The sequence below is a fragment of the Pinus tabuliformis genome, chromosome Q, assembly GCF_031772625.1.
Source record: "Pinus tabuliformis cultivar Carrire ecotype Pingquan chromosome Q, CPIR1, whole genome shotgun sequence".
NCBI lineage: Eukaryota > Viridiplantae > Streptophyta > Pinopsida > Pinales > Pinaceae > Pinus > Pinus tabuliformis.
In genome coordinates, this window is record NC_142296.1 from 78496104 (window position 1) to 78515793 (window position 19690).

General features: G+C 35.2%; 1 pseudogene; it reads right to left on the reverse strand.

The window, feature by feature from the left end:
* Nucleotides 1-4336: 4336 nt before the first annotated feature.
* LOC149218349 (callose synthase 3 pseudogene) lies at nucleotides 4337-18299 on the reverse strand (annotated as a pseudogene).
* Between the last annotated feature and the right edge of the window lie 1391 nt (nucleotides 18300-19690).

Genomic DNA, 19690 nt, shown 5'->3' on the forward strand with positions numbered 1-19690 from the left:
CGTATCAAAACTTCTAATTAGATTCGAAAATGAATTGAATTTCAACAAAATTTGTCTTTGACAACCATATCTTTCCGTGCCTTTGTCCAACTTTTGTTACGGATTGATTCCTTTCAATTTCTTTTAGTATATGTTAGCACTTTGTAATTCCTCCAGGATGAGGAGAGGAACCCAAAGGTAACCAAAAGCCACTTTGAAACTGGAATCTAGCCCTTCTAGTTCTGAGAGATCTCTCTTTGTCCAAATGTTCAGGCACTTAGATCTCTCTTTGTCCAAAAACCACTTAGATGTTAGCACTTTGTAATTCCTCCAGGATGAGGAGAGGAACCCAAAGGTAACCAAAAACCACTTTGAAACCAGAATCTAGCCCTTCTAGTTCTGAGAGATCTCTCTTTGTCCAAATGTTCAGTCACTTAAGGTTTAGGCTAGGTTTTAAAAATCAGAGGTATAGATTTAGAACTTTGCTGGTAGGGTAGAGGGAAAATCCATTAGGCATATAGTCATATAAAGTTGATTGTTTTTCTAGTGAGAGGATGAAGGAATGAGGGATTTTGATAGGCGCAAGGTAGAAGGGTGAGCAGAGGAATGGTGGAAATGAAATATAGATAATCTCAATCATTACTATAAGATGAGGATGGGATTAGGGAGAGGCACAAATAGTTTTTCAGAACTAACATTCTCATACATATTCTTACTTTTTCCCTTGAGAAAGGATGCCGAAAACTTCAGATCTTTGGCGATTCCAAGCTTGTCAATTCCAAGCTTGTCATTAACTGGTTCAATCAACAATCTAAATGCCACATGCACACACTCAGGAATATGTTGGATGAAATTATTTATTTAAAATCACATTTTGAATATATATCATGTCGTCATATCTACAGGGAGATGAACCAGCTTTCCAACAACCTTTCCATGGAAGAAACACAACAACCTCTTGGTTATTGGTTGATACAGGAGCAGAATGTACATGACTTCTATCAGCATTTCCATAGGCCTTTCATAAATCATCATGCACAGGGGGCAACAGTGCCCTGATTTTTTGTAGATCATAGATGGAGATCCTCATTGTATTTTTGTTTATTTTGTGTTGGTACATAGATCCATGTATTTGTTTATTTATATCATGTCAGTTTATTAGTTACTATCATGTAACAATCAATCATAGACAATATTCAGTATGTGGCAATGCAACAAGTTTTGACATATGCTCCTTTTGCAGTGTCTACAACATGTAATTTTTAATATTTTACATAATGAAATTTACGATTTTTCCTTGGGAAAAAAATATATATATAGAGCATGAAGGATGAATTGTAAATGTCGCTTAAGAAGAAAACGTAAATTGTTAAGCAAACTATATTAGAGCACTTCGATACTGAGTTCTTAGATAAATCCTTGTTTAGCCAAACATGAAGAAATACATTCAAAGCATGGAAATGACAAGAGACAAAACCTACAACATAAGAAATCACATCACCATTAGGGGTTGACATAGGAATCCTTGTAAAGTCACACCTCACTCTTTTTCATTCACTAGAAAATATCAGAAAAATACAATGCACAAATTGTTTCTTCTCCTACTCTCGACCAACCGTTTCTTCATCAAAATTAAATTATAAATAGATCAAAAAAATCAATTTCCACCTCTGTGAACCGAATTCCCTAAAAGGATTTATGTTTCTCCCTACTGTAGTGAATATAGAGCTGCTTTTCTAAAAACTAGGAACTACTTTGAATAAGGCATTTTCAAACAAATTTACATTAAATACCAAGCCTAAATCGAGTTTCAAATTTCATAGACATCTCAAAACATTAACTATGACCATAAAAATTAATTACATAAAGTTTAGACATGAATTCCACGGTCAAAGGGTTGACTGTGTGAAAGCACAGTGTTGGTGTTGCACTACCTCCTAGCCGAGCAAAAACAAAGCACAAAAGCATAACGAATTGATGGTTCATATATATTTGATCACTTTTTGAGCTACTCAATGATTGATGCATGTGTGAAATAGCCTGAAAATGATCAAATTCCCCTTGAGAAAACCCTTTTCATTCTACAAAACATCCATCTCTCAAAACTCCACCTACAGCAAAAGCGCAACTCTTGTATGAAAGCGCAATGAAACTTGTTCTTCACAATTTTGACCAATGATGAGGTCTTTGAACAATATAAATTATCTTTTGATGATGCTGACAATATTGAAAACCCTTTTGATATGCTTTTATTACTTATTTTGTTTCACCAATCTTAGGTGTCCTGTCTAAAACAAACTTCTTCAATTTCCTACAGTCATGTTGTAGTTGAGCAATAAGCAAGTGTGCCTTCTTCAGTTGTTCTTGTAATTCTAAAATCTCCTTTTCTTTATCATTTGGAACAATATCCTATGTTATAGTCTCTAAAGCTGCAATTGGTTGTTGAAGTGTGTGTTCCAAAGGCAGTTTCTTTGCAGTAGCTCTAGCGATTGGCTTCTTGGGAACCGGCACTACCTTAGGAGAAAAGTGCAACTTTACCCTTTTTCTTTTCTTATGGATCAACTGAAGTTGATGGTCTTTTTACTGAACTTTCAACTGGTAGTTTCTCATCTCCTGCCATAGATGATGGTGTGTCCTTTTTAATCCATCAGCTAGTTGGTGAGCTTTCAACTTTGATGAATCTATGAATGCGTTTCATGTTTGATTTTTCTTGTTAAATTATTCTACCACCAACAACTTAGTTATAGAGAAATGGAAAATACTGGGATCCACTTGGCTTTTCTTACCTTGAACTTTATCTATCATCTTACTAAGGCTTCTTAACAAATAGAAAGGAAGATTCAAAGCGCTCTTTCTTGTGAAGTGAATCAATAACCTAAAATGATACTAATAGATCCTCCCAAACCTCCCTTCACAAGTATCTTTGTATTACCTAAAAATGTTTTTTTGTATGATTCAAGTAGGTATTATCTTGGTAGAATAGCTCCATACCACTTGTTTTTTTACTTTGGTTTCAAGAAATCTTTGTAGGTGGCTATGTCAAGAGGCATGCCCTTGAACCACTGCTCTACTTGAAGATCAATCTTTATAGCAACTGAGATGGTGAAATATGACATTGGAAAATTTAGCTTTCCAATCTTAACATCCAACCTAGTGAAATTCAAGGCAAACTCATTGGTGAGTTATACACTATATCCCTGGATCTTTTGACAAAATCTGATGCAACTGACTTGTTCAAATGCAACTCTAATTGTTGGGTCTGAGTTTATCAAGGTGAGGTCTTGGGTTTCAAGCCTTACTATATCTCCTCCCTTGTGCTTCTTTCTATCTGGAGTTGTCATGACTTTCACAGCAGAGATGAACTCTAGGGTTTTTGAGTAGAATTTCAGTGTATGCCAATTTGAGTGTTGAAATAGTGTATGAAAATAGGGCTTTAGATAATATTTTTATAGCAACTTAGAATGAAAAGCCCTACATAGCAGTCTCAAGAAACAAAACCAATCTCTCAAACCCAAAACAACAACTGGAATTTTGTTTGCTTGTAGTGGGAAAATAAAAAACATAGGCGCAACGAGAAGCACAAAACATGAGAGAAAAATATGTGTCGTATATTATTAGTTGAACACTTACAAATCAAAAATTGGAAGGAAAAAAAAAAATTGAAGTTGGAGAAGAGGGTAGCGAGCGGAGACTAGAAGAAGCCATAACATGGAATTTTGAGAGGTATTGAGTCATGGGTTATGGAAGCCATAACATGGAATTTTGAGAGGTGTTGAGTCATGGGTTATGTTTTTTTACAAGTGTCCTATGTGTGTACGAATTTTAGATTTCAATTTTTCAAAATTTTGACATCTTTGTATTTCTGATTTATAGAACATCCTCCTCTCTCATCCCTATAGAGATACTCAATGCACACAGTCGCATTAGAAATTAACCCCAACCCATCTCAATTGCTAACTCCTTACTTTACATGAGAAAATGATTGCTAACTCCTTACTTTACATGAGAAAATGACTTCAGTGTCACCTCCATTCAACAAATCATGCATATGCAACATTGTCAATTTCACGAAAATATTGATATTTCATGCAAATATTGGATAGATTTGCTCAAATGAGTTGAACATGATCTTCCTTAACCACCACTTTTGAGATCACAAAGATTTCAACATTAGGTAATACCATGTCATGATTGTTATCAAAGTAGGAACCTGCAAATCTTGTGAAAATAATGTCATTCCTTAAATAGGAAGAATGTTGCACTTGACTATCTATAGATTTCTGAACTTAGGTGGACAACCTGCATTCATGTAAGACCCAACAATGTACCATATGAACATACATGATAATGAAGCATATTAATCTGGCCTTGTAGAAGACCAATGTTTTTTCCTACCAACAAGAATATGTGAAATTTGTAGGCCTCTACTGAAGGCCTAATTGAAGAGAAAATGGGTCTGGAACTCATATACAAATGGAAACCAAGCCAATATAGCAATTGGTGTAAAAATTAGGAGTCTCATTACATGTTCATAAACGAGCAAGGGAACGAACAGACCCCAAAATTCCAGTGCGTTGAAACGGAGGCCTACAGGCTTATGCAATCTGCAATAAGGCCCATCGAATAGGCATGAATGCAAGGAAACATGCAAACAAGTCTATTATAGTTAAGTCGCAGACAACTATGAGAATAATTATAATAGAAACAAAACTAATGAATATAAGCCCCTTCAAAAGTCAGAACATGAGTTGATAATTTGCACTGAAGCTGTGCCTCCCCATTGCTATAGTCTGCAATACCCCTAAAAAAATTGCAATGAAAAACCAAGATCATCCATATACCATAACACTTTTGTTGCCATGTGTAATGTTGAAGTGATAAACAATTCCATTTTGGAAGATGAAAAATCTAAGTGATAACAATATTTGCCAAATCCCTCCCCTCAAGCTTGAATATTTGAGATGCTCTTGTTCATCATCCCACCAAGATTCCCAAGTCTTTTCATGTGGCAAACAAATACCTCCATGACTATTGATCCACTTGTTCCAATCTGTCCAATCATCCACAATTTTTTGCCACTCAAATCTAGAAAGATAAAATAGGAAAAGTGCAAATAGCCACGTCCCGACCATAAACCACATGGAAAGAGTGATTAAGAGATATGTGAGAGTGTTGATATGATTGACCATAGACATTGTACAAATTAAATAGAAACATCAAATCAATTCCTTGACAAAGTGACTGTGTGAATAAAAGTGGTAGTTATCCGCAAATTTGACATGAAAGACAACAAAACCATGCATAGTAGCTTTGTATTTTTTTCAACCATGAAGTAATTCCTGGCGATAAAAATGTGTCTTTGTGCCAACAGAGAAAGTAAAGAAAATTGAGGCCAGTTGCAGTTGCATGACCATGATGTCACTTAAGGTTGTGCAGAATGCTCGTTCTAGGCCAATTTCCATCACCATAGGTTAGGCCATTAACATACCAAGCTGAACAAATGCTTGTGAAACTAGGGCTGCTTCCAAAGAGACATTATGTTGTACAACAACTTCATGTAACATTTATTTTCCAAGTCCACTCAAAACCAAATACAATCAACCATACAGAAAAATATACACTGTAAGAACTATCACTAGAGAACTAAAATAAAACCCAACAATAGTTATAAAAGATGTTGGGGCTTAGAGAACTAAATATGTTAAGACTTTGATAAAGAGAACTGAATAGCTATTGTTATAAATATTCTTAGAACCACCTGAAAGACATATCCATAGAATATTTCAGTTGGCGACCCTAAACCATGCCATGCTATAATTATCATTGCCTGTAGTGCCAATATAGAAAAGGTCCACATCCTATAAAAACTTCTAATTAGATTCCAAAATGAATTGAATTTCAACAAAATTTGTCTTTGACAACCATATCTTTTCGTGCCTTTGTCCAAATTTTGTCATGGATTGATTCCTTTCAATTTCTTTTGGTAGATGTTAGCACTTCGTAATTCCTCCAGGATGAGGAGAATGTAGAATTTTGTATAATTTTCCCTACAAATCAGCTAGCTTTGATACCATGTAGAACTTTGTTGAAAAGTGTGCAACAAGAAATGTAAATTTAGAAATTGCTAAAAATAGAACTGCTAAAAATAGCACTTCTAAAAATAGCAGTTTGGCCAATGAGCATTTTGGCCACCTTGGGTGAGAGGTGAAACTGCTAAAAATAACATCTTCTAAAAATAACATTTCTGGGTCCCTTCCTATTTATAGCAGTCCCTGGTCTATCTATAGGAAGTAAATTCGAATTTGGTCTTACCAACAGTTTGGAATATTTATTAATTAATTCTCCATTAAGGAAAAGCAAACTTGAAGTATTTGTCCGAACATGCAATTATTTCTCCACTAATTGGGGAATGTTTCCTTGACTTGCTCCACTGATTGAGGAATTAAGGATGAGTTCTATATTGAGAGGATCAGTTGACTTAGTTTAACTTAGTCAAGTTTAGATAGATTAATTTAACAAGTTGTTAAATTAATGAGATATATAGTTTGTTGATGCTTACATGCATGTGACAACTATTATTTTCATATAACTATGTATTCACTCATGGATAACTGATACATGTCAGTTCTGACAGAGACCCAGTTGAGATCAAAGAAGGGATAGTCTGTGCAGAGGCCAATTCACATAGGTGGTAGCATTGGACCCCAAGGAAATTGCACAAGGAAATAAGAGGCTTGGAGGGCAGAGGAGAAGGTTTGTGAGAAGCCTTTGACTGTCTATAAGTAGCAGAGGGATTGCATTGAGAGCTGGATAGCTTCCAAGCTAAGGCTTTGTGTAATCCGGACTATATTTCCACTTGTATGATAATACAGAGATGAGGTTTTATGTAGGTGCTTTCCCTCGGTAAATTCTTCTGTGTTATGTGTGATTGATTCCTTCTTATCAGTTATATGTGTTCTTATTGATGTTTCTCATGGTTGATTAAGCTTCTACTAATTGTTTGTAGAAGTAGATCAAGTGTTTTGCTTTAGTAAATTGCATTACCAGGTTGATCTACAGGTGGGAAATTTCTACATGGTACCACAGCTAGCTGATTTGTAAAAAAAAGTTCTACATGGTATCAAAGCTAGCTTATTTGTAGGAAAAATTCTACAAAATTCTACATGGTATCGAACCACAGGTGATCAAGGAGAGAACAGTATACTGAGAGGAGATTTCAAAGTTTTGAGTTTTGGGCTGAGAGTTTGCAGAGCAGATCTGAAAATTTTTGTACAAAATTTTCAGAAATAAATAACAGATTTGGATTCATTGTAGAAAAATACCCAAAATAATAAAAAAAAAATTGGTTGAATCGGAGTTCGGATCAGGGAGATATCACTGACTTAAAATCAGCTCTTTTTCTAGAAACTTTTGTGATAGCGGGAAAGTGGAAATAGATTGGTGTGCTAGCCAAGAACCTGTATGCACTTGAGGTACAAGCTACATGCAAAGCCTTGAGCAGCAAGGCAAAGGTTAGATACTTGGTGGTTGAGAGGGAGAGTAAATTACCTCTCAACATGCAGAGCCAAAAGAAGTCTCATACAATTGTGGGGGAGCCACGATTGGTGCAGCAGCTTTAGGAGGTTATGGAGCAGCCACAACAGGGGAAGCTAAGAGGAGATCAAGTAGAGACATCTACTCATGCAGAGACCTCCAATAGGGGGAAACTTTGAGCCAGGTGGGCAGAGAGATCACATGCAGGCATACCTCCAGGTAGGAGGTGGGGCGATGTAGAGTGATTGTCCCAAGGAGGAGGGGCAGGATCTTTGAGGTACCCAACCTCTTGGATGAGACCTTGTTATGGGAGCCCCGATTTGGAGTAGCAGGAACTGACTAATTGGGTAGAGACAGATGTGGATGGAGAGGCAGAGAGAGCTACAGTGAAGGGAATCCCAGGATAGCACAGAGCATGCAGGTTGCAGCAATGCAAGAGGCACAAGTGTGTTGCACAGTGCAGGGTAGCACAGCGAAGGGTGCAACGGTGCGAGATGCATGGAGATGTTGCAGTAGCGCAGAGGTCAGAGAGGGAGCACTTGTCAACAGTAGGTAGAGCTTCAGCATTAGAGTATGTTTCTAGCCCAACAGAGTGGTCAGTTGGGAGTTTTTTTTGTTCCAAGTGTTGTTGGAGCAACCGCACTTGGTAGATGTGTTGCATGCAGAACATTCCAAAGGTACATGATCGGGTTCGAGAGAAATCCTTTCTTTTTGAGAGGGCGTGTCGAAAATTGTGCAACAAGAAATGTAAATTTAGAAATTGCTAAAAATAGAACTGCTAAAAATAGAACTGCTAAAAATAGCACTTCTAAAAATAGCAGTTTGAACAATGAGCATTTTGGCCACCTTGGGTGAGAGGTGAAACTGCTAAAAATAACATCTTCTAAAAATAACATTTCTGGGTCCCTTCCTATTTATAGCAGTTCCTGGTCTATCTATAGGAAGTAATTTCGAATTTGGTCTTACTAGCAGTTTGGAATATTAATTAATTAATTCTCCATGAGTTAATTAGTTAAGGAAAAGAAAACTTGAAGTCTTTGTTAGAACATGCAATTATTTCTCCACTAATTGGGGAATGTGTCCTTGATTTGCTCCACTGATTGAGGAATTAAGGATGAGTTCTATATTGAGAGGATCAGTTGACTTAGTTTAACTTAGTCAAGTTCAGTTAGATTAATATAACAAGTTGTTAAATTAATGAGATATAGTTTGTTGATGCTTGCATGCATGTGACAACTATTATTTTCATATAATTGTGTATTCACTCATGGATAACTGATGCATGTCAGTTCTGACAGAGACCCAGTTGAGATCAGAGAAGGGACAGTGTACTATCAGTTGGATGAATATTTTTCCTATAAAGGAAGCTCATCCATGATGAGAATTTATCTCCTTCAAGTTTGTGTAGTTAGATCAAAGGTTAGTGAGTGTGTGAAGAGGTTAATTCACACAGGTGGCAACACTGGACCCCAAGGAAACTACACAAGGAAATAGGAGGCTTGGAGGGCAGAGGAGAAGGTTTGTGAGAAGCCTTTGACTGTTTATGAGCAGCAGAGGGATTGTACTGAGAGTTGGATAGCTTCCGAGCTAAGGCTTTGTGTAATCCGGACTATATTTCCATTTGTTTGATAATATAGAGATGCGGTTTTAGGCATGTGCTTTCCCCGGGTAAATTCTTCTGTGTTATGTGTGATTGATTCCTTATTATCAGTTATATGTGTTCTTATTGATGTTTCTCATGGTTGATTAAGCTTCCTCTAAATTGTTTGTAGAAGTAGATCAAGTGTTTTGCTTTAGTAAATTGCATTATCAGGTGATCTATAGAAGTGGGAATTTCTATAGAGAGGAACCCAAAGGTAACCAAAAACCACTTTGAAACTGGAATCTAGCCTTTCTAGTTTCAAAGAGGGCTCTCTTTGTCCAAATGTTCAGTTACTTAAGGTTTAGGCTAGGTATTAAAAATTAAAGGTATAGATTTAAATCTTTGTTGGTAGGGTAGAGGGAAAATCCATTGGGCATATAGTCATATAAAGTTGATTGTTTTTCCAGTGAAAGGATGAAGGAATGAGGGATATTTTGATAGGGGCAAGGTAGGCAATCTTGTTGGTGCTTTCAATTTAATTCATTGTAGAAGGGTGAACAAAGGAATGGTGGAAATGAAATATAGATAATCTCAATCATTACTATAAGATGAGGATGGGATTAGGGAGAGGCACAAATAGTTTTTCAGAACTTAACATTCTCATACATATTCTTACTTTTTCCCTTGAGAAAGTATGCCGACAATTTCAGATCTTTGGAGATTCTAAGCTTGTCATTAACTGGTTCAATCAACAATCTAAATGCCACGTGCACACACTTAGGAATCTGTTGGATGAAATTATTTCTTTAAAATCACATTTTGACTATATATCATGTCGTCATATCTACAGGGAGAGGAACCAACTTTCCAACAACCTTTCCATGGAAGAAACACAACAACCTCTTGGTTATTGGTTGATACAGGAGAAAAATGTACATGACTTCTATCAGTATTTCATAGGCCTTTCATAGATCATTATGCACAGGGGGCAACAGTGCCTTGATTTTTTGTAGATCACAGATGGAGATCCTCATTGTCTTTTTTTATTTTCATTTTGTGTTGGTACATAGATCCATGTATTTATTTATTTATATCATTTTGTCAGCTTATTAGTTACTATCATGTAGCAGTCAATCATAGACAATATTTAGTATGTGGCAATGCAACCGGTTTTGGCATATGCTCCTTTTGCAGTATCTACAAGAAGTAATTTTTAATATTTTACATAATGAAAGTTACAATTTTTCCTTGGGATATATATATATATATATATATATATATATATATATATATATATATATATATATATATATATATATATATATATATAGCATGAAGGATAAATTCTAAATGTCGCTTAAGAAGAAACCATAAATTGTTGAGCAAAGTATATCAGAGCACTTTGACACTAAGTTCTTAGATAAATCCTTGTTTAGCCAAACATGAAGAAATACATTCAAAGCATGGAAATGACAGGAGACAAAACCTACAACATAAGAAATCACATCACCATTAGCTGTTGACATAGGAATCCCTGTAAATTCACACCTCACTCTTTTTCATTCACTGGAAAATATCAAAAAAATACAATGCACAAATTGTTTCTTCTCCTAACCTTGACCAACCATTTCTTCATCAAAATTAAATTACAAATAGATCAAAAAAATCAGTTCCTACCTCTATGAACCAAATTCCGTAAAAGGATTTATGTTTCTGCCTACTGTAGTGAATATAGAAATGTTTTTCTAAAAACTAGGAACTACTTTGAATAAGGCATTTTCAAACAAATTTACATTAAAAACCAAGCCTAAATTGAGTTTCAAATTTCATAGACATCTCAAAACATTAACTATGACCATAAAAATTAATTACATAAAGTTTAGACATGAATTCCACGATCAAAGGGTTGATTGTGTGAAAGCACAATGTTGGTGTTGCACTACCTCCTAGTCCAGCAGAAACAAAGCAGAAAAGCGTAGCGAATTGATGGTTCATATATATTTGATCACTTTTTGAGCTACTCAATGATTGACGCATGTGTGAAATAGCCTGGAAATGATTAAATTCCCCTTGAGAAAACCCTTTTCATTCTACAAAACTTCCATCTCTCAAAACTCCACCTACAGCAAAAGCGCAACTCTTGTATGAAAGCGCAACAAAACTTGTCCTTCACAATTTTGACCAATGATGAGGTCTTTGAACAATATAAACCATCTTTTGATGATGCTGACAATATTGAAAACCCTTTTGATATGATTTTATTACTTATTTTGTTTCACCAATCTTAGGTGTCGTTTCCTACGGTCATGTTGTAGTTTAGCAATAAGCAAGTGTGCCTTCTTCATTTGTTCTTGTAATTCTAAAATCTCCTTTTCTTTATCATCTAGAACAATATCCTATGTTATAGTCTCTAAAGCTGCATTTGGTTGTTGAAGTGTGTGTTCCAAAGGCAGTTTCTTTGCAGTAGCTCTAGTGATTGGCTTCTTGGGAACCTTCATTGCCTTAGGAGAAAAGTGCAACTTTACACCTTTTCTTTTCTTATGGATCAACTGAAGTTGATGGTCTTTTTACTAAACTCTCAAATGGTAGTTTCTCGTCTCCTGCCAGAGATGATGGTGTGTCCTTTTGAATCCATCGGCTAGTTGGTAACTATGCTTTCAACTTTGATGAATCTGTGAATGCATTCCATGTTTGGATTTTCTTGTTAAATTATTCTATCACTAACAACTTAGTTACATAGAAATGGAAAATACTAGGATCCACTTGGCTTTTCTTACCTTGAACTTTATCTATCATGTTATTAAGGCTTCTTAACAAATAGAAAGGAAGATTCAAAGCGCTCTTTCCTGTGAAGTGCATCAATAACCTAAAATGATACTGATAGATCCTCCCAGACCTCCCTTCACAAGTAAAGTATCTTTGTATTACCTAAAAATGTTTTTTGTATGTTTCAAGTAGGTATTCTCTTGGTAGAATAGCTCCATACCACTTGTTTTTGTACTTTAGTTTCAAGAAATCTTTGTAGTTGGCTATGTCAAGAGGCATGCCCTTGAACCACTGCTCTTCTTGAAGATCAATATCTGTAGCAACTGAGATGGTGAAATATGACACTGGAAAATTTAGCTCTCCAATCTTAACATCCAACCCAGTGAAATTCAAGGAAAACGCATTGGTGAGTTATACACTATATCCCTGGATCTTTTGACAAAATCTGATGCAACTTACTTGTTCAAATGTAACTCTAATTGTTGGGTATGAGTTTATCAAGGTGAGGTCTTGGGTTTCAAAACTTACTATATCTCCTCCCTTATGCTTCTTTCTATCTGGAGTTGTCATGACTTTCACAACAGAGATGAAATCTAGGGGTTTTGAGTGCAATTTCAGTGTATGCCAATTTGAGTGCAGAAATAGTGTATGAAAATAGGGCTTTAGATAATATTTTTATAGCAACTTAGAATGAAAATCCCTACATTGCAGTATCAAGAAACAAACCAATCTCTCAAACCCAAAACAACAACTGAATTTTTGTTTGCTTATAGTGGGGAAATTAAAAATATAGGCGCAACGAGAAGTGCAACGCATGAAAGAAAAATATTCTTGATCCTTGAGGGTAGAATCAACAAGATGTAAGGTTTTAGACTTGCTAAAATAATATCACGCTTCAAAACACCAGTAGCAAATAAAACATTGAGTATTTGATTGAGGTGGCAACATGAAACACAATGACTGAGGTAAAGCGTAGTGTATTCCCCAGGCTCAGATAAGAAACGCAACGAGATTATGAATTTGAGACTTGCAAGGTTATTAATGCATTTTTCTCAATAGATAAGGGTAATTTTGACAACATGCAACACAAATGATTCAAGAAGATGAGGAATTAAAACCTAAAAATAGTGATAACCACTTGGCTTGAAGGAGCATAACGAATGTCTATAAGCGTAGCACCTCCCCTGCAGACTTTGTGCAGTGAACCCCAAGTGATGTCTAGCAAGATATTGATGGAAGAATGAATGGCTCTCTTAATCATGAAAGTGCAGTAGTTGTCAGAAGCCTAACAGCTGTCATAAGTGCATCACATCTCATAACCATTTTACTAGTGATGATGTCATGGAACAATATGATTTTGACACCCTAACTAACCATACTGACCCTATAAATCGGTGTCAATGTTGAAAAGATAAGACACACTATGGCCTCACTCATTATTTTTTATGAGACATGACCCTAGACTCACCTAACTCAACCTTTAGGAAATCATAAACTATAATTACATCAGTCTTTCACACACTCTAACATAATTACATCACTAATGAAATCTTTTATTCTTTACTAATACCAATAGCTTGATATCTAAGAGATCATAGCCCAACCTTTACATATTTTCCAAACTAAATTAAAAATACAAAACTTGTTTTTTTACTACTATGATATAGGATACTAGCATTGATTCCATGGGAATGACAACCTCCCTATGAGGTGCCAAGAACACCGTAAACCATGTTCCTGACCATTAGGCTTTAATGAATATTGAATTGACATAAAAATAACTTGTGACTAACTCATGACTAACTCATGACTTATTACATTCTAAAAAATTGGCAGCAATTCATCAAAATCTTAGGGCCTTCTCCTCGGGCTTCAAATTCTGGTGGAAACTTCCCACACCTACAATACTAAAAATTGGATGGCTATATTTAATGAAGTGATAAAAACCAACTGATTTTAAGTAAAATAATTCTTGAGAAACGTGCCATTTACAAGCCCTCTAGCAATAAATTCTCCTCTCAAATCCTGCAACAAATATACATTACTCCCATGGTAAGCTACAATATTGAATGGTCCTTTCCAAATATTTTCAAATTTTCCATGTTTACCCTTGTCTCCATTCCTAGCATCCCACTCCAGAACCAAGTCACCAACTTTAAAATCACCTGCGTTTGTCCTCCGATCAAAAATCTTCTTAAGCTTATGTTGGATTGCTTGAGTATTCCTATACACTTCCTCTCTTGTTTTCTGCAATTGAATCATTTGATTTATTCTTCTTTGCATGTCATTTGGTTTTACATCTACTTCCTGCAACAACTTCATTACTGGAATTCCCAAGGAAGAAGGGAAAACAACATATGTTCCATACACTAGTTGAAAAGGTGACATACCAATTGACTTCTTAGTGTTCACTCTATCAACCCACAGTGCATAGATCAACTTCTTGTGCCATGTTTTCTTATTTTCTTGTAGCAATTTCTTTATAATATTCACCAAACTCTTATTTGAAGACTTAGCTAAACCATTACCCTATGGGTAATATGTAGTAGAGTGACTGATTACAATATGATATTTATTACATAATTCAACCATTTTCCTTCACTTGAAAGAAGCAACATTGTCAGTGATTATTCTATGAGGACAACCAAATCTTGAGAGGATATTACCTTCCAGAAATTGAATGATGATTGTGTCTGTTGCCTGCCTAGTTGGTATTGCTACTATCCACTTTGTAAAATTATCCATGGCTGTCAAAATCCATTTTTATTGGCTTGAAGATGACAGATGTATTTCCCCAACGAAATCCAGATCCCATTGTTCGGAAGGCACTTCAATTGAAATTTGTTTCAGGGGTAAGGGTAAGAGATTCCTCTTTCCTTCAAAAAATTGGCATTCAGGGTAGCTTGAGACCCTTTTATAGACGTCAAAAAACAACGTTAGCCAGTAAAAACCATCCCTCAAAATCATGTTATACGTGGCTTTCCAAAAAAGGTGACCTCCATAATATAGCTTGTGAAATTCCTCCATAACCTTTTGAGCCTCATCCTCCAATAAACAATTCAACAATACACCTCCTGAGTCTTTCCAATACAAAAATTGATTCAAAATGCATAGTTTTACAACCCTCAATTTCATAAATCTTTCCTTTATTTTTTTCATCCCTAGAGGAGCCTATAAATGTTGTAAAACATAAACTATGTCAGCATAACATAGAGAGGAAAGGAAATTTTCATATACCTATTGAGAAGGTTCTGAACTATTGTCATCAGATAAAGGAACTATGAAATTTATGTCCAATACACTAAGATTTGAATCTACCATCAATTTTTCTAATCCTTGACCCTTTATCAACTTGGTAGGCTTGATCTCCACATCATACTCGAGAATAACTGCTATCCATCTGCCTCTTCTACCTTTAGGATCAGGTTGGGTTAGAATGTCTTTCACAACAACATTTGGGACATAGGAAATCACATGTGAATGAAGCACATAAACTCTAAAATATTTCAAAGCTTTAACCAATGCATATGCCTGATTCTCCATAATATTGTATTTAAGGGAAGAATATCTCAAACCTCTGCTAAAGAAGGCTATTGGTTGTTCATTACCTTGCTGATTTTTCTGCATAAGGACTGCTACAATTGTGTGTTCTGATGCGAAAGAGAAAATGATAAAATCTTTAGTATAATCTGGACTAGCTAAAATAGGAGCACTATCCAAGACCTATTTTACCTCATCAAATGACTTCTTTGTTTCAATAGTCCATCTGATTTCACTTTCCTTTCTCAGCATGTTAGTCAAAAACCTTATAATTTCTACTAAGTTAGGAATGAATCTTCTCAAAAAATTGACTCTGCCCAAAAATGATTGAACCTCCTTCTTATTCCTTGGAATGTCAATTTTTTGAATTGCAACAACCCTGTTTGGATCAATTTTAATGCCATCCTTTGAGATTATATGCCCCAACAATTTTCCCTCCTCCATTGCAAAATGTGACTTCTTTGGATTTAGGGATATGCCAAACCTCCTACACTTCTCAAAAACTTGTCTTAAATGCTACAAATGATCAAAATCATATTTTGAAAATACAGTGATATCACCCAAATAAACCACATTGAACTTATCCTTTTCATCATAAAATTCAATATCCATGGCCCTTTGAAAGGTTGCCCTGCACTCATTAGCCCAAAGGGAATTTTGGCATACATGAAGGTACCCCATGGAGTGATAATAGTTGTATTTTACTAGTAATTAGGGTGCACCAAAATCTGAAATCAAGCATAGATATCCTCTTAGAGCCAACCACCTTTTGCAGTATATCATCCATGTTTGTTAAAGGATAATTATCTTTTATAGATACCTTGTTGAGGTTTCTCAAATCAACACAAAGCCTTATCTTGCTAGTCTTCTTTCTTACATGGACCAAATTAGAAATACATTGTGAAAACCTTAAAGGAATAATTATTTTTGCATCAAATAATTTTCTCACTTCTTTTTCAATAAGGGGAAGCAACAAAGGATTGGTTATTCTAAAAAAAAATTAAAAGGATTTTGATCTTGTTTGATTGGAAATTGGAATTGTATGTTGAATGATTCTCTTATCATATACTTTGAGGTCCTCATATCCCCAAGCAAAAATATCTTAGTATTCCTTCATGAGATCAAGGTATTTCTTTCTTTCTTCATGATTTAAAGGTATTGAAAGCTTGAAAATCTTAGGTTGTTGTTTTGTCCATATACTGTAATCTTCTACATCAGTTTCAGTGGGAACTACCTTGGGATTCTTTGCTACGTCATTCTAGTCAAATAAATTCTCAAGACGAAACAAGACTTTTGGAATTGTATTATTCTTCAATTGTATAACCTCTATATCTGTCATGTGAGTTTAAAATTCATCTAAATCTGAACCCAAAAATTCATTTTCATCCTCATCAAAACAACTTTCCTCATCTATATGCAAATTGGAAAATTCCTCAGTGATTTGCAAAAAAAAATTCAAGTTGCTTGTCATTTTTGAACATTTGCTAATATTTTAGATTGTTTGGGACTGTTGGTCTATTTTTGAATTGTATTTAATACTTCCTATTGGGATAGATATGAATCTTAACACACTATATGAGGTGGACAATGCATCAACTATCATATTCTGCTCTCTAGGAATCAAAGATAAATCATACTCTGAAAAAAATTGCATCATTTCAAGGACAACATTCCTATAGGCCCTCATCGTAGGGTGTTTAGTCTGATACACACATTTAATCTGATTGATAATAAGCTCAAAATCTCCATGGATTGAAATCCTCTTTTCCCCCAAGCCCTTCAAATTCTACAATCCCAATATCAATGCTTCATACTAGATCATATTATTTGTGTAGTCAAAGGCTAGTTTGTAAGAACATAACCTTGGCTTGTCCACCTTTGGGCTCATTATCCATACACTAGCTTAGACCCCTTATTTATTGATTGATCCATCAAAATCCATGTTCCAAAGGCCATCATCATCTTCATTATGTTCTGATTTTGTTCCTTGCAATTCACCTTCTTTGTCCTCTGATATGTTGTCCCTATTTTGACTGTCTTCCTCCAAACACAAATCATTATATAATATGAAAGAATCCACATCAGAATGAAATGAATAAATAGGATGGTTAATAGGCATTTTCTTTCCCCTTACCATGTACTTCATCAATTTTTCTCTATACAATCTCCTTGACTATCCAAAAATGGGAATTGTGGCATATGCCATGTCCATTTGTAAAGTACCCTTCAATTTTGCAAACCATGACCTTGATAAAAGCATACCAAACTTTGGAGGAATATCAACAACAACTATATCCATCACTAGGATTTTTTTTGGAATTTGAGTGAGAGAGACAACCAAATCCTTGACTAAACCCAAACATTTCAACTTACTTGAATCAAAGGAAAAGAGATATTTATATGGCCTTGTGATAACCACACCAAGCTTATCCATAATAACCTTTGGAATTAAGTTATTTGATGCACTAGAGTTTAACGTTGCATTATGCAGAATCAAATGATGCACATTCAAAATGACATAGAAAGGTGGAACATATCCATCTTGAGAATCTCCATTGACTTTTGGACCCAATAGAATTTCATGATGATCATCATTCAAGTTAACAGTGTCTAAAACATCCCATATCTTTAATGCCTTGATAATTTGACTCTTGTATGTATCATTATTGACCAGTGCATTAAATGGAATAGATATTTTTATTTTAGATATTTCACTTTCTAAACTAAAAGAAGATTGACCTTTCTCTACCTCTTTGATGGTTGTTTCTCTCTTTTTAGGATCCTCTTTTGTAGGATCGACTTTCTTCTGGTTGGAATTAGGTGCATCAACTTGGCCTTTCTTTGGAGGATTTACTTGAACTTTTTTGTTTCTCAAGTTATATTGTCTTTGCACCTCCATGATTACATTTTGATACCCCTGCTTGTAATCATCTGATTCCATATGCATGATATCTTACTATGGTTGAAAGAACAAATATTATTCTTATTTTGTAAAAAATACATTGCCCTATTCTTCACCAAAATAATGAATTTGATCTTGATCTTTTGTTGTATCTTGATCTTTTTCAAAATTCTCTTGGAAATGAGATCTGATTTTTTGTTGATCTCCCTGATTTCTCTCTTCTCTTTTCTTGCTGATCTCTACCAACAACTTTTCTTTCTAAGGTCAATCTCTCCACTAATTTTTCCACTACCTTCACCATGACATCCAACTTGGTGTCTGATGAAGATGCAACCTCCTCTTTAACTCCTCTTTTCTTAGCTTTGATTTTTGCCTTTTTTTTCAACATATTCGTTTCCACTACAACAACACTTTTCTGCATATCCTCCAAAGTGGTTGGGTTCCTTTCTCTAAGTTGATAGGCAAGCTCAACATCAAAACCACCTAGGTAATGAATCGAGGCCAACATTGTAGGGGTTTTTATTTCAGACGATATTGAATTATATACTCTATTAAATATTGTTGAAAAATCTTGCATTGATTCTCCGAGATCTCTCTTCAAGTTGTCATACTTAACCAAAATTTGCAGAGGGTTCTTCTTGACTTCCCATCTGGCAAGGAAACTTTGTTCAAGATACTGGAAATTGGCAATACTTGCAGCTGGCATAATTCTAAAACATTTCTTGACCTCTCCCAAAAAACTCTAAGCAAAAAGCCCCAATTTAACATCATCATGGTCTACCTCTTCCAAGTCTATAAAATAATTTAACTTATCAAGGTGGTTTTGTGTTTTAATAACCCCTGTACCATCAAACTGAGGCAATCTCTAACCATATTTTTGTGGAAAATCATGTAGTGGACCTTGTAGATTCAATGGAGCATAACGTGCAACCATGACTGTAGGATATGGACTTGCACTAACCTTTGGGATCTTGAATGAGGATGAGGGAGGTAAAGAGATTTTTGTTTGAACAACTGATGAGGAAGGAGAGGTAAGAACAATGGAAACATCAGGAGAAAAAATAAATAGGATATTTATTGGAGCAGAAAATGTTGGGGCATAAATAGTTGGGACAAAATGCTGTAATTTGGAGGACTTAGAAGCAGTTTCTTGCAACTAATAAACAAGATATGATATCTTATGAAATCATGTCCAAATATAATTGTCTTCTTATAATACACTTTCTCTCTAAAAATGACTAGAGGATTGTAACTTTGCTTGATCAAAAACTGTTTCTATCAGATTGTTTTCTGATTTAAATCTGAATAGGCTTTGTTCAAAATTCAAATCAAACTAAGTGTGACCCACTGATTCAACCCTTTTAGGTAGGGACACAGATATTTTTATG